Genomic DNA, 12,873 nt, shown 5'->3' with positions numbered 1-12,873 from the left:
GGAGTTAGATTAAATCCCGCCCCAATCCAAGAACCTTATTCAACTGCTATTTTTAAAAGAAAAGTTTTGACCATCAGCACTAGTGATGGGTTTAACCAACATGTAGTTTGATCCCTGGTAGAAAACTCTGCACACACAATGCTTCATGACAGCCATCCTGGTACTTCTTTACCTGTTCAGAATTTAGTTCATTGCATAAAAACACATTCATCCAAACTTTTGCTCACGTAGCTCTATTCATGTCTATCCTTTCAACAGATCCTCACTTTTCCCAAACCTGCCCCCTATTATTCCCCAGATACCCAGCTCTGCATCTGCTGCTCTCTGGTGCCACCTACAGGCCTTCCTGCCTCAGCTGTTGCAGTTTTGCAAATCCCTGCCTTGTGGCTGCTGTCCTTTTCGCAAACTGACTACTAGTGCATTACAGTTTGCCCATATTGTGAACTGGACACAAGAATGAAACAGCAAAACTTTTTCCTCTTGTGGCCTCTACTATCTTTGGCACAGACCCTAAAATACATTGTACTTTCTTTTGTACAATTGTACATTGTACAGATCTCTCCACGGCACTCTGTTCTAGGTCAAATCCTAGTAGTGGGCATTGCAACTACAGTATAGAAGGGGGTCAGTTATTTTTGCCAGCAATAGAAGCCAGTGTTCAAAACCCTCTGGGGGAGAGCTAGGAAACCTGATGTGCTGTACTGAAAATTCTGAGAGGCACATGGCACAAAAGCACATGAACTTCTCAGGCAAGAAGGATGTGGCTTCTTCACTGTGTAGAAAATTTCCAGTATCCATTTGTTCAGCACAAGCAGCTGTTTGCAGTCCATGCGGCCTCTTCCAAAATCATAGGCATGTGAGCAGGATATATTCTGTGTATGAGCTGCACACAACTGACTACATGCTTCTAATCCTTATGGTTTCAGTAAAGCCACTGAGAACGTCTTTAAGATGTTTAAAAGGTATAGGCAGTGTTTGTTTCAAGTAAAACATCAGATAAGGGCCTAGATAGGGCAGCGGGGCTTAATTTTGACCTAGAGCTTGGTCAGTGCCATAGCAGAGGCCTTGGGAAAGACCTCCGTGTGTGGAACACAAAAGAGCTGCTGCCACTAGATAGAATGACACTAATGGGCCAATTGTCTGCCTCAGGATAAGTCATATGTTCACCCTGTCTTCATTGTCAAGGAACGGCCCCAGAATATGTGAACTAATAGGAAAATGAGCAGACCTTTTTTTCAGCCTGCACACAACCTAATCCGTGTGCCATCATCATCGTCTCTGACCAACATGTGACTGGCAGCCCAATCCTATGCATGTTTACTCAGTAGTAAGTCCAATTAGTGTCAATGGGGCTCATTCCCAGGAAAGTGTGGATAGGATTGGGCTGTAAGATGGAGTCACTCTGCTGATCGCTCTTTATGGGCTGCAACACACAAAGCTTGTTCTTTGCCTGTACGTTGTTGGCAGGCATGTCAACCCATTTCTCATCCTATGCTACCTATGTGTGAAACAGGAAGTTAAGAATTAGGTGCCAATATTTTTTGGATGTAAGGTGTCCCAGTGGAAACCATACAGTATAACTTTTCTTTGCATAAGTGTTCTGAACTACAGCCATGTCCCAGAGACAATTGTCTCACAATTGCAAAAGGCCATTTCTAAGCTTTAAATTAAATACTGATCCCCCCCCCAAAAAAAAGCATGCCTCTAAATGTGGACCTGTATAGATGGCTTCCAGTCTCTGCTTGAAGACCACCAACAACGGAGTCTACCACCTGCTGATCACTCCTTTCTTTGAACTGATCAGAAATGGAGACAAGTGTTCTCGTAGGAAGTCCTTAGATGCCTCTTCCTCAGTGCAACAGATATACCCTATGAAATCACTCCATGGGAGTTTGCTTGCCAGGTGGAGAGGCCCAGATTCGAACTGTGTCCTAAGGTCCATGAGACTAATATGCCACCAGTGCCTATCTTGTTTTCTTTTTTTTAATTTTTTATTGTGATACTCATAATACATTGTAAATCAAAGTGTCATTATGTGTTAGAGATGAAAATATAACATTATGTGTTAGAGGTGAAAAGAAAAAAAGAAAAGGAGAAGAGAAAAAAAATAAATCACTGATGATACATTATAAACAAACAGTTAAGAAAGGCTTCCAATTATCCAATAATTTATTCATACAAAGTTGTCTTTTGTAAATAACTGACTCAAAAGTAGATAGCATTGAGGGATCCTTAGGGTACTGTGAAGTGACAGGTGGTCATTTCTCCTTCCTTGTTTTCAAAATAAGTCTTTTAGCTATAGCCGGCGCAGAGAAACCACCTCCACTGGCCGTCAGAAAGCTTCCAAACTATAGAAATGTAGTTCAAAAGAATGTACTTATCTAAATAAAAAAAGGACTGTTACAAAATCCTGTTAGTAGAACTAAGAACCTCAGTCCAGAAAGGTTCGATAATTGCACAAGATCAAAGTACAGTGTCTTAATGTTGCCTCAGGTTCACCATAACGCCAACAGTCAGATTTACCACTTTTAGTAAAAAGGCCTTTTGGGGGTCCGATGAACCCTAAAAAGAATTTTCTGCTGAATCAAACACAATTTGAGGTCTATGGAAATTTTGACTATATTTGCTAATACAACGTTCCATTGATCTGGCTAAATAGGACATTCCAAATCTTAATTCCATAACTTGTTTTCTTTTAAATGGTGAACCATCTTTATTTTGCTAGGTAAACTGCTTTGTGAACTTTTTTTTGTTATAAAACATTATATAAACATCACATGTGAAGCAAGAGAGAGGCAAATGCTATCAGCTCTGTAGCTGCAATCAGCCCTAAATGTCTGGTGACTGTGGACCAAGCATGGAGGAGCACAGGAATATCTGCTGCTGTTGGATGCAACAAAGTGGTGTGGTTTGGTAGCATCAGTGTAGAGTCCATTTGCTGCAGTTCTCAGGTCAGCATGTGAGACTGAGGAGCTAATTCTGGCTTCCTCGCCTCCTTATTAGGCCCATAAACTAGCAGAGCATTTCATTAAGGGGTTGCTAATGGCAGGCAGCATGATTTGATGTTGTGGTCCAACAGCACCTGAGGGATACATAACACCATGCTGCAACACAGAAAAGCTCATGCGCCTGTCAGGAGTGCAGGGCTCTTCTAGTTGAACCAATGTATTTCTTACCCTTGGACACAGTCATGGGGTGATCTGTGACGAGAGAGAAAGATGGAGGTAGACCACTAAGTATTTTGAGAGGTGCCTCTATTCCTGTAGTATCCAGTGCTCATATTTTGGTCATGCTATTAACCCTGGTCAAGCAGGATTTGGAAACCATACAGAAGCCTGTTTACCAGAAATGTAAGGGGGGGGAGAATCAAATGTAACCATTCACCACAAGCAGCAAGCTATGGGATAATTGCCTGTCTCCAACCTAAACCAACCCAATTTTGCACCAGTGCATATCCAGAGTGCACATGCCACTGCTCTGTCATATATCCATAGACTGACACCTGGTGACCCTCTATTAGAAGCATCTGAAATGGACATGAAGTCTATGTACCCCTTTCTCTCACTTGTTAATATACTTTAAGATAAAGAAAACGGCTTAGCTATATCCTGCACCTATTGCTTTGCTTTTTTTGGTATCAATGTACTGTACTCAACATATTTATACCCTCCCTTTCCACTTTCAGCCTCCAAGGTGACTTACTAGTAGCTATACAATTTCCAATAAATATAAAAATATCTAATATGGTTCTGAATGGCTGCCACCCACGTATGTTCCAGATTGATAGCCTGCTAGCTTTGCTGACTCAGGGAGGCTCAACCGTACATGAAATGACTGTGCTTTAACTCAGAGCCCTACCTATGCTTCTCCCCCCCCCCCCCGCCCTCTGCTAATGCAGTCACACCAAAGAAGATTGCACTGCATCCGGGGGGGGGGGAGGGAGATGGGGAGGCTCAGGAGAGGTAAGGGAAAATATTTTCCCTCACCTCTGGATAAGACACCTGGTCACCAATGAGTCTCTTCAGACCTGCACCAGCTCTTGAGCCGGTGCAAGTTCAGGGAAAGAAAGTGGGTATGTCTGGAGTCAAGGAGGGAGATGGAATACTGGCATAGGTCCCATGCACCAGAGCACACCCCTCCTACTGTCACACGCCCTGCCCTCCTTTCATTTTGCCCTCCCCCTGCCCTCCCCCTGCCTCCACTGCTACATTACTTGGTCCGACAGGCGCAATGAGCTGTGTAAGGCGAGGAGGTACAACACTACCACCTGTTGCAGCGGTACTCACAAAATGGCCACTGACAGAGTGCTCTTTCGGCATATATTTTAAGACAGAGGAAGTGCCTTCTGCTGTTCTAAACCCATCCATGCGTCCATCCATCCTAAACCCATCCATCATTCTGTGGTCCATTAGCACTAGCCTAACACAAGATACTGATTTAAAAAAAAACAACAATTTTATTTGTAATCACACCATCAGCGTGCATGGCAGATTTGCTTGTAGTCATAGCTGCGATACAAGGACATCTGCAAGAGGGATCTGAAGGCCTTAGGAGTGGACCTCAACAAGTGGGAAACCCTGGCCTCTGAGCGGCCCGCTTGGAGGCAGGCTGTGCAGCATGGCCTTTCCCAGTTTGAAGAGACACTTTGCCAACAGACTAAGAGGCAAAGAAGGAATGCCCATAGCCAGGGAGACAGGCCAGGGACAGACTGCACTTGCTCCCGGTGTGGAAGGGATTGTCACTCCCGGATTGGCCTTTTCAGCCACACTAGACGCTGTGCCAGAACCACCTTTCAGAGCGCGATACCATAGTCTTTCGAGACTGAAGGTTGCCAACAACAAAAAAGCAACAACATAGGATAAATGAAGAGGGGGAAGGGATTGAAGGAAAGAGATGGAAACACACACCCCTTTCCTCCTTCTTTGTTGCATATCCAGTAGGAAAAAAACTGTACTGGCTACAGTCCCTGACTCTCTAGCTCTTGATATTTGCTGGATGAGTCACTATTGATGACAAATACGCCAACAGCATCTCTTAACCCTGCTTTCCAATCATCCGTCCTTTGTGCAAAATACAGCGTAGCATAGTCACAGCAGCTGTGGCATCGTTTGCAATATCAGATCCACTGGAGACTATAAACTCTTGCCTAAAACATCTATGGACCAAAGCCAGAAGAATCCCCTAAACAATATCACTATATCCAGACATGCATATTGTCCACACAGTTTCCTTCCGACTCGGTCTCAAAAGCTGTGCCTTGAAGGATGTTGTGTTTCCCCCACCATCCCCCGGCCTCAAAACATGGCTGTTTTAATGTGTTGCATTGTAGGCAAGGATTTTCTTAAATGGCTTAGAGACCAGGCCTAACAGCCTGTTCTGGTAGCACAAGCAATACACTGCTGCACACACAATGAAACTGTTAGTGCATATAGCTGACAGCCATGCACAGGGGCTGGTGGAGAGTTCTCCCACCTCCAGAGCTGGTAAGTTGGCAGGAGGGGCAGGCAGTGAAAAGGGCTGGGGAGGAGAAGGAACTGGGGAGTGACTGGGTGTGGAGGAGGTGGATTCCAGCCATACCAGCATGCACCAGGATCCTATCCCTATTCCTTCCCCAGTTCCCTGTCCCTTATTCTCCTTGGTTCTGCACCAGCAAAATGGTGCAGATCCAAGGAGACCCATTGGGGCATCAGAGGCTTGCCCTGTATTCCCTTACCTTAAGGAAACCTCCAGTACTCCCCCCCCCCCCGAGATGCATCATGGGCTCCGTTGGCACAACAGCATTGGCGGTGGGGTTAGTTTAGGATTGAATTGTTAGCTGGGAGAAAGTTCCATTGAATACAGTAAGTAAACATGTATAGGATTGTATGGGATTGCACTGTAAGAGACTTTTCCCTGGTTGAATAGCATGGTCAGTGAAATTAGCCAGAGTACAGCTTCCATAATGTGTAGGGTAGCCTTCTCAATCTAGAAGGCAAAATAGGTAGGAATTACAACACTGGTGAGAATGGCAGGTGGGGCATAATAACACAGTTGCTGTCCAGTTTTCAGACTCCTGTCACTCATAGTTAAGGAACAAGTCTGCAGAGTATTTTGTAGAACCCTATCAATGCAGTCTGCTGCCTGCACTCCCCCTTCCCTTTCTAAAAAAGGTGTGAAGTGGAAGACTGTGCCATGTGGTAGACGGCCTTTCACATGTCACTTAACATAAGCTATTCTCACCCTCCACCCCCCCATCCTTTTATTTTATATATTGTTTATTTTTAAAATGCATATCCCTTCTCTTCAAAAGAAATCAAAGCAGCTAACAGCAGAAGAACCAACAAGTGAAGCAAACACCATGAAAATATAAAATAACAATTAGCAAAACAGAAAAGACCCCACAGCAATAAGTAACAGAAACATCCAATAAAAAGACAGAGCCCCATCAAAGCAATAAAAAGCTGAACAGTAAATAAAAAGGAAGAGCAGGGCTCTGTCATGACCGCAAGAGGTACAAACAAGACCCAGCAACCAGACTTCTCAGAAAGCCAGGTTTTGTCCAGCATCTAAAAGCATTCAGTGTTGGAGATAGGTGGGCCAGGGATGGTGTTCCATGAAGTTGGTGCCACAACCAAAAAGGTCCTGCTTGTTATAGACAGCCCCCATACTTCAGTCATTGGGGGGAAATGGAGAAGGACCCTGCTTTAAGGCCTAGACTAGGATTTTAAAAATGTAGATGTAATTTTTTTTCTTGCACCCACTCCCAGAAATCCAAAACACTTTGGAATCCAAATCCAAACATAAGAAATAGGGCCTTCTCAGTAGTGGCACCAACGCTATGGAACTCCCTTCCCCTTGACTTAAGAATGGCTCCCTCTCTTGAGACCTTTCGGCAAGGCCTGAAGACCCTTCTGTTTAAACAGGCCTTCTGAGTTCTCGGCCTTTTAACATCTTTTTAACATCTTTTAATATTTTTTACAGGCCTGATTCTTTTATGACTTGCTGCTGCTCTATGCTCTTTTTACCTATTTTTTTTACTCTGACTGCTGTTTTTTATGATGTGTTAATATGTTTTTTATTTGTTTTTAAATTGTTTTTAATATGTTGTAAGCCGCCTTGAGTCCCTTCGGGGAGAAAGGCGGGGTAAAAATAAAGTTGTTGTTGTTGTTGTTGTTGTTGTTATTTTATACTAGGTACAGACTAGCAGTATGAAGCCTCTCTATTCTGTACTCCAGTTGGAATTTTTCTGAATAGCAGAGTTAGACAGCAGGCAAGTCATCATTGCCGGCATCTCTTCTGTGCTGCTAAAATTCAATTTTATTAAAAGATGTACTACAATTGACAGAGATCAGCAGTCATGTTCCGTGAAAGTATGCAAGAGCTGCTGGCTCTGATTTTGCCAGCAAGACCAGCAGAATGCTAAGTTAGCATCCTTTTCTAGCTAAGCCTCAGCAGATGGACATCTCCACCATTTCTCCTACAGAGCAGATCCTATTCCATGAGCTGAAGTTTTGACCCTGGGATAACTTCTTATCATTTGCTGGGATTAAAACCAGGGGTGGGAATTCAAATCCTGACAAGCATCCTGAAAATGTGTGTTTTCTGTGACTTGTGTCAGCCTGAGTCATGGACATTACTGCCTCGGATGTGACTCGTGACAGTGACTCGGAAATGATTCATGACTCATACATACTCAAGTCATGAAGACTCATGATTTTTATGCATGCAACTTGGCTTTGTGTCTATATGTGCTTACTTTTTTCCCACTGCTTCCGTGTTACCCTGAAAGACCTAGTGGCCGATACAGAAGGCGGCATTCTGAAGCACAGCAGCAGCAGACATGGTGGGAGGAAGGTAGGTGGTTGCAGAAAGTGGGGACTGAACAAGGAAGGTAGGAGGAAGGCTGAACAAGGCTGAGGGAGGAACTAGAAGAAGATAGGGCATCCCAGGGGAGGGGGCTCTTGGCCATCTCGGAATAGATGATTGGACAAATGATGGGTGGCCTGATTTTTTTTTCTTGACAAGAGAGGGGATAAGGAGGAGCCCAATGGAGGGATGAGAAGGTTAGAACATAAGAAGGGCCCTGCTGGATCCAGAATCTCACAGCAGCTCACTAGATGCCTCAGGAAGCGCACACAAGACCACAAGATCTTGCATCTCACTGCCATCTCCCTGCATCACATTCTAGTTATGCTCACACACACACAAACACACACACACCGCAAAGACACCAGATTGCAATTGAGTTTAACTTGTGCCACTTTATTAAACACAGCGACCAATTTTTAATGCCTGAAACCTATTGAACACACCTTCCCTCCCTTGGCAGTCTGGGGTAAGCAAAACACTGCCATTCATGGCCAGTTCGGATGACAGAAAAATATTCCTACCAGCCCTCATGAAGAGCAACCAGCTAATCTCAGACTGTAGATACCCATCATGGCTTGTAACCTGTGATGGATTTTTCCTCCAGAAATCTGTCCAGTCCCCTTTTAAAGGCATCTAGGCTGGATGCCATCACCACATCCTGTGGCAAGGAGTTCCACAGACTAATTACACGCTGGGTAAAGAAATATTTTCTTTTGTCTGTCCTAACTCAGTTTTAGTGGCTGTCCCTTGGTTCTGGTGTTGTGTGAGAGGGAAAAGAGCATTCTTCTATCCACTCCATCGATCCCCTCCATAATTTTGTATGTCCCAATTTTGTGTGTGTGTGTGTGTGTGTGTCCAGCGCCTCTTTTCTAGGCTGAAGAGCCTCACGCACTGCAGCCTTTCCTCATAAGGGAGATGCCGTAGCCCAGTAATCATTTTGGTCACTCTCTTCTTGTGATAGGAACTAGTGGCTGGATACAAACCCAAGGGGAGGGCAAAGGAAGGAGGCAAATCAGGGAGTAATCATTTACTCGCTATAGAAGAGGAGAAAGGAAGCCTTATTGACCACAATGGGACTTCTGAGTAGACCTGCAAAAGATTGGGTCATAAGCCTCTCGGCTGCTGCAAACAACCCGCCCTCCCACCTGCCACTTCTATCTCACTCATGCTGTCCCCTCTCACCTTTCTAAGGTTGGTTGCCTCCCTGTTGATCTGTGGTGTGCTGTTCAGCACTCCTTCTGAAGGTGGAATCTGAAGGCCTGTGAACAGGGGGGTCATTGCTGAGGTTTGTAAGGAACTGATCACTTTCTGCACTGTTGTGCTCACTCAAATAACAACAGAGCTTTCGTTTCCATAAATGAAATTAAAATGGTGGTTGAAGTGAAGGACTTCAAAACACTGCTGACTGCAGTTGGGATGAAAACATCAGGGCAGTATTAAATGAGAACTCCAGCACACACACACACCACCGCTACCAGCACCTCCATTTTGTCTGCGGAGTCATGCCTAGCTCACGCCACGACTCATTTTTTGTAAAGACTCGGACTCAGGCCAAGTCACAACGGCCATCTGCTATGACTCATGAGTAGAGTCAGGGAGTCGGCAACTTGACTTGCTACTTGGGCGCAGTGACTCCAGTACTCCCCTGATTAAAACCAGTATTATAATATTGAAGTGATGCCTGTTTGAAAGGCACACAGACCTTTTGCTATGGCTGTTTTAAGACCTAGCTGGATCTCTCAAGTTCACTGACCACTACATGTGCAGCGATGCCCCTTCCTAGGCAGAAAATGAGAGTTGGGCAGGGAGGGAGGAAGAGATAACAGGGGGCTTTATTGGGCACTGTCAGGGTCAGGCAGGAGCCATGGGCAGACATACCTACTTACTTCTTCTACAGTCATTGCCTTGAGCTAGAAAGCTGGTTCTTGACAAATAGCAGGCAGAAGCACCACAGAAAGCCAGGATCCTAGGATGTATTTATACCAGGCTTGCCCAGTCCATAGGCTTCATACCAATTGCCAGCCTTAGGGGCTGATGTTGCACTGCACACCTCTGCCCCTGTTGGCTTCTGAAGACCTCGGCGTGCACACAGTCCCTAACAGCTCAATAAGCTAGATCCCATCTTGAGGTTTCTGGTTCAGATCCTAGAGTCCCTGACAGGCATATCCACATGGGAGATGCCTCTCCTACTAGTTGGAGAGCCAGGATGGTGTAGTGGTTTGCAAGTTGGACTTAAGACCTGGAAGATCCAGGTTCAAATCCCTGCGCAGCCACAAAGCTTCCTGGGTTATCTTGGGCCAGTCACTATCTCTCAGCCTCACCTACCTCACAAGCTTGTTGTGAGGACGTTGTTGTGAGGACAAAAGGAGGGGAGGAACTATGTACACCACCTGAACTCCTTGGAGGAAGGGCAGTATAAAAATGTGAAAAATGAATAGTTAAGCACCAGAATTAGAAAGTCAGCTTTCAGTAGCAAAGAAGAAGTCATGTTGTGGCATTTATATAACATCCCCTGAACTGTGCACACTCAAATCTCCCTCTCTTCTGCCCAGCCCCATCAATAGTTAATGATACACTAAATTCACTTCATCTTCAAAGTCCTCTGCAAACATTAGCTATTTAATCCTCACAGCTTGTCTGTGAGTCACTATTATTCCTATAAGTACTGAGAGAGTCTTCGTGATTTGCTGTCCATTCTGAGCCTTCTCTGTAGTTCAGCTTCCCAGGGACTCTCTGTGGATTACGGTCTTCACAGATATATTTGCTGCCAGTGCAGGTTGTCATCTTCTGCCAGCATTTCTCCATTCATATCCCTTCGTCCAATTTATCTGCTGCTGAAGCTGCTGCTGCTGCTGGAGCTTACAGCTCTGTCCATTAAAGAAGCCTCAGGAGTGGAGGAGCCATTAGTCTTGGCAAAAAAAAACAGAAGGAGACCACCAATGGGAGAAATACGTATTTCCTATATTGTTAATGAGCTCTCTGTGGAATTTGAACCCAGAACTCTCAGGGCTATAATGTAGATCTCTATCACATCAGTTTAAAGACTAGCTCTGTTAGCAGGTTTTAATAGGCTCAGCTTTTATGTAAGAGGCTGTATTGATCTCCTGGAATGTTTGCTTCACTCCCCTTAGCATCTCTGGGGCTGACAATTCCTACTTCGATGAATTAAAGAAATGGTCACAGGAGGATGCAGAAATCTGAGTTACTTACAGGGCCCCCATATCCACAGATCCTGTATCCGCGGATTCATTTATCTGTAGATTGGGTCTGGGCCCCCCAGCGCAAGCACCCCCACATGTGCCCCCTCCAGAGGCGAGGGGAGCTCTGTTCCACTCCTTTCTGGAGGGGAGTCTGAGCTGAGCAGATGCCAGGGACGGACGGGCTCAGACTGAGCTGCATAGCTCAAATCACAAAGAAACTGGAAGTGACTTTTAAATGCTTTAAAAGGCATTGGGAGGCTCAGGGAAGCCCTCTAGTCTGAGCCCATCTGTCCCCGGGGGGGCAGCCCCCGAACCACGGGGACGGGCACCGTATCCGCGGTTTCAGGTATCTGGGGTGGGGGGTTCCTGAACAGAACTCCCACACATAAGGGGCATGCCTGTATGTTTATTTTCTTCTGTTGCTTACAGACATTACCTTCTGATTCAGACAGGACTTACTTAATATTCAAAAGAAACTCAAATTTTTTTGGGACATTAACTGAAAATCATTGCTCTGGATTCTTGAGTCACCTTCAATCTGGTGTTCCAGAGTTTAGACTCCTTAGAATCCAGGACTAGAATGAGTGAGCATAGCTTATTGACACCCTGACAGATTCTGAAGTCCAGAAAGTAGGTCTGTAGTCTCCACTAAGTGGTGTTTATTTACATTAATGTGTGTGTTTTTTTCACCTGTATGGCTCCCAAAGTTAACCACATGCACAGAAGCAGTAATAATCTAAAGGCAAAATACTATACCAGGACCTAGCTCAGAACAATAATTCTGGGGAATTAGTCACATGCAAGAAAAAGGCAACCTAAACAAGGTGGTCTTACAAGGTTACAAGCCATGGTGGGTTTGTGCAACCTCCTGGTTTTAGAAATAGGCTACCTCAGAAGGGCAGGTGCAAGGGAGTGGTGATAGGATGCAGGTATCTTGTCTTGTGTGCTCCCTGAGGTATCTGGTAGGCCACTGTGAAACTGGAAACTGGACTAGATGGGCATTTGGCCTGATCCAGCAGGGCTCTTTTTATGTCTTTATAAGACTTCCAAAGGTAGAAAGGAAAGGGGCTAAATAGCCCTCAGGAAACAGGGAATTCCAGTGCCTAGGAGTCAGTTCCGAGAAATCCTTGCCTTATTTACCCACAATCTCACCTCAGATGGTGGCAGGACATGGAGCAAAACCTCCACTGAAGATCTCCATAAGTGGAGAGACTTGTTTAAGAGTCACTTCAGAGTATCTTCAGATACCCTGGACTCACCCATTTAGACAGGGTGGTAATAGCCAGCACTTTGAATTGGGCTTGGAAACAAACCAAGAGCCAATGAGATAAAATAATAAAATAATATTATTGTTCCAAATCATGTGCCCTTGACAGCATTCTATATGGCTTGTAGTTTCCAAATGTACCACAAAGGCAACCCACACCGGGCATCTTGTAACAATCTGACTTGGATGTGACCAAAGCTGGTGTGACAATGGCCATATCTGCTTTCCAGGAAGAGCCACAGTAAGGCATAGTTGGACCCCCCCAGCACACCTAAATTGGTGTGTCTCCTTGCTGCCCAGGTTGTGTGTGCGCACTAGCACATATAAATATTCCCATTTCCCCCTCATCAAGGAGATGTGCTGACTCCTTCTGTTGGAATCGAAGGCTCTGCCAGCCCAGAGACCCAGAAGAAAGAGGTGGCAGTGGCTTGAGAATAGACTGCCCGGCCACTGCTGCCTCTTCCCACTGGGTCCCTAGGCTGGAAGAGTGTTGGAAGAAGAGGTAGGCACCAGGGCACCATTCAGAAACAGGCAGTGGTGATTGGAGGATCAGATGAT

This window comes from Tiliqua scincoides, chromosome 2 (assembly GCF_035046505.1).
Source record: "Tiliqua scincoides isolate rTilSci1 chromosome 2, rTilSci1.hap2, whole genome shotgun sequence".
NCBI lineage: Eukaryota > Metazoa > Chordata > Lepidosauria > Squamata > Scincidae > Tiliqua > Tiliqua scincoides.
Note: the sequence above shows the minus strand (reverse complement) of the source record.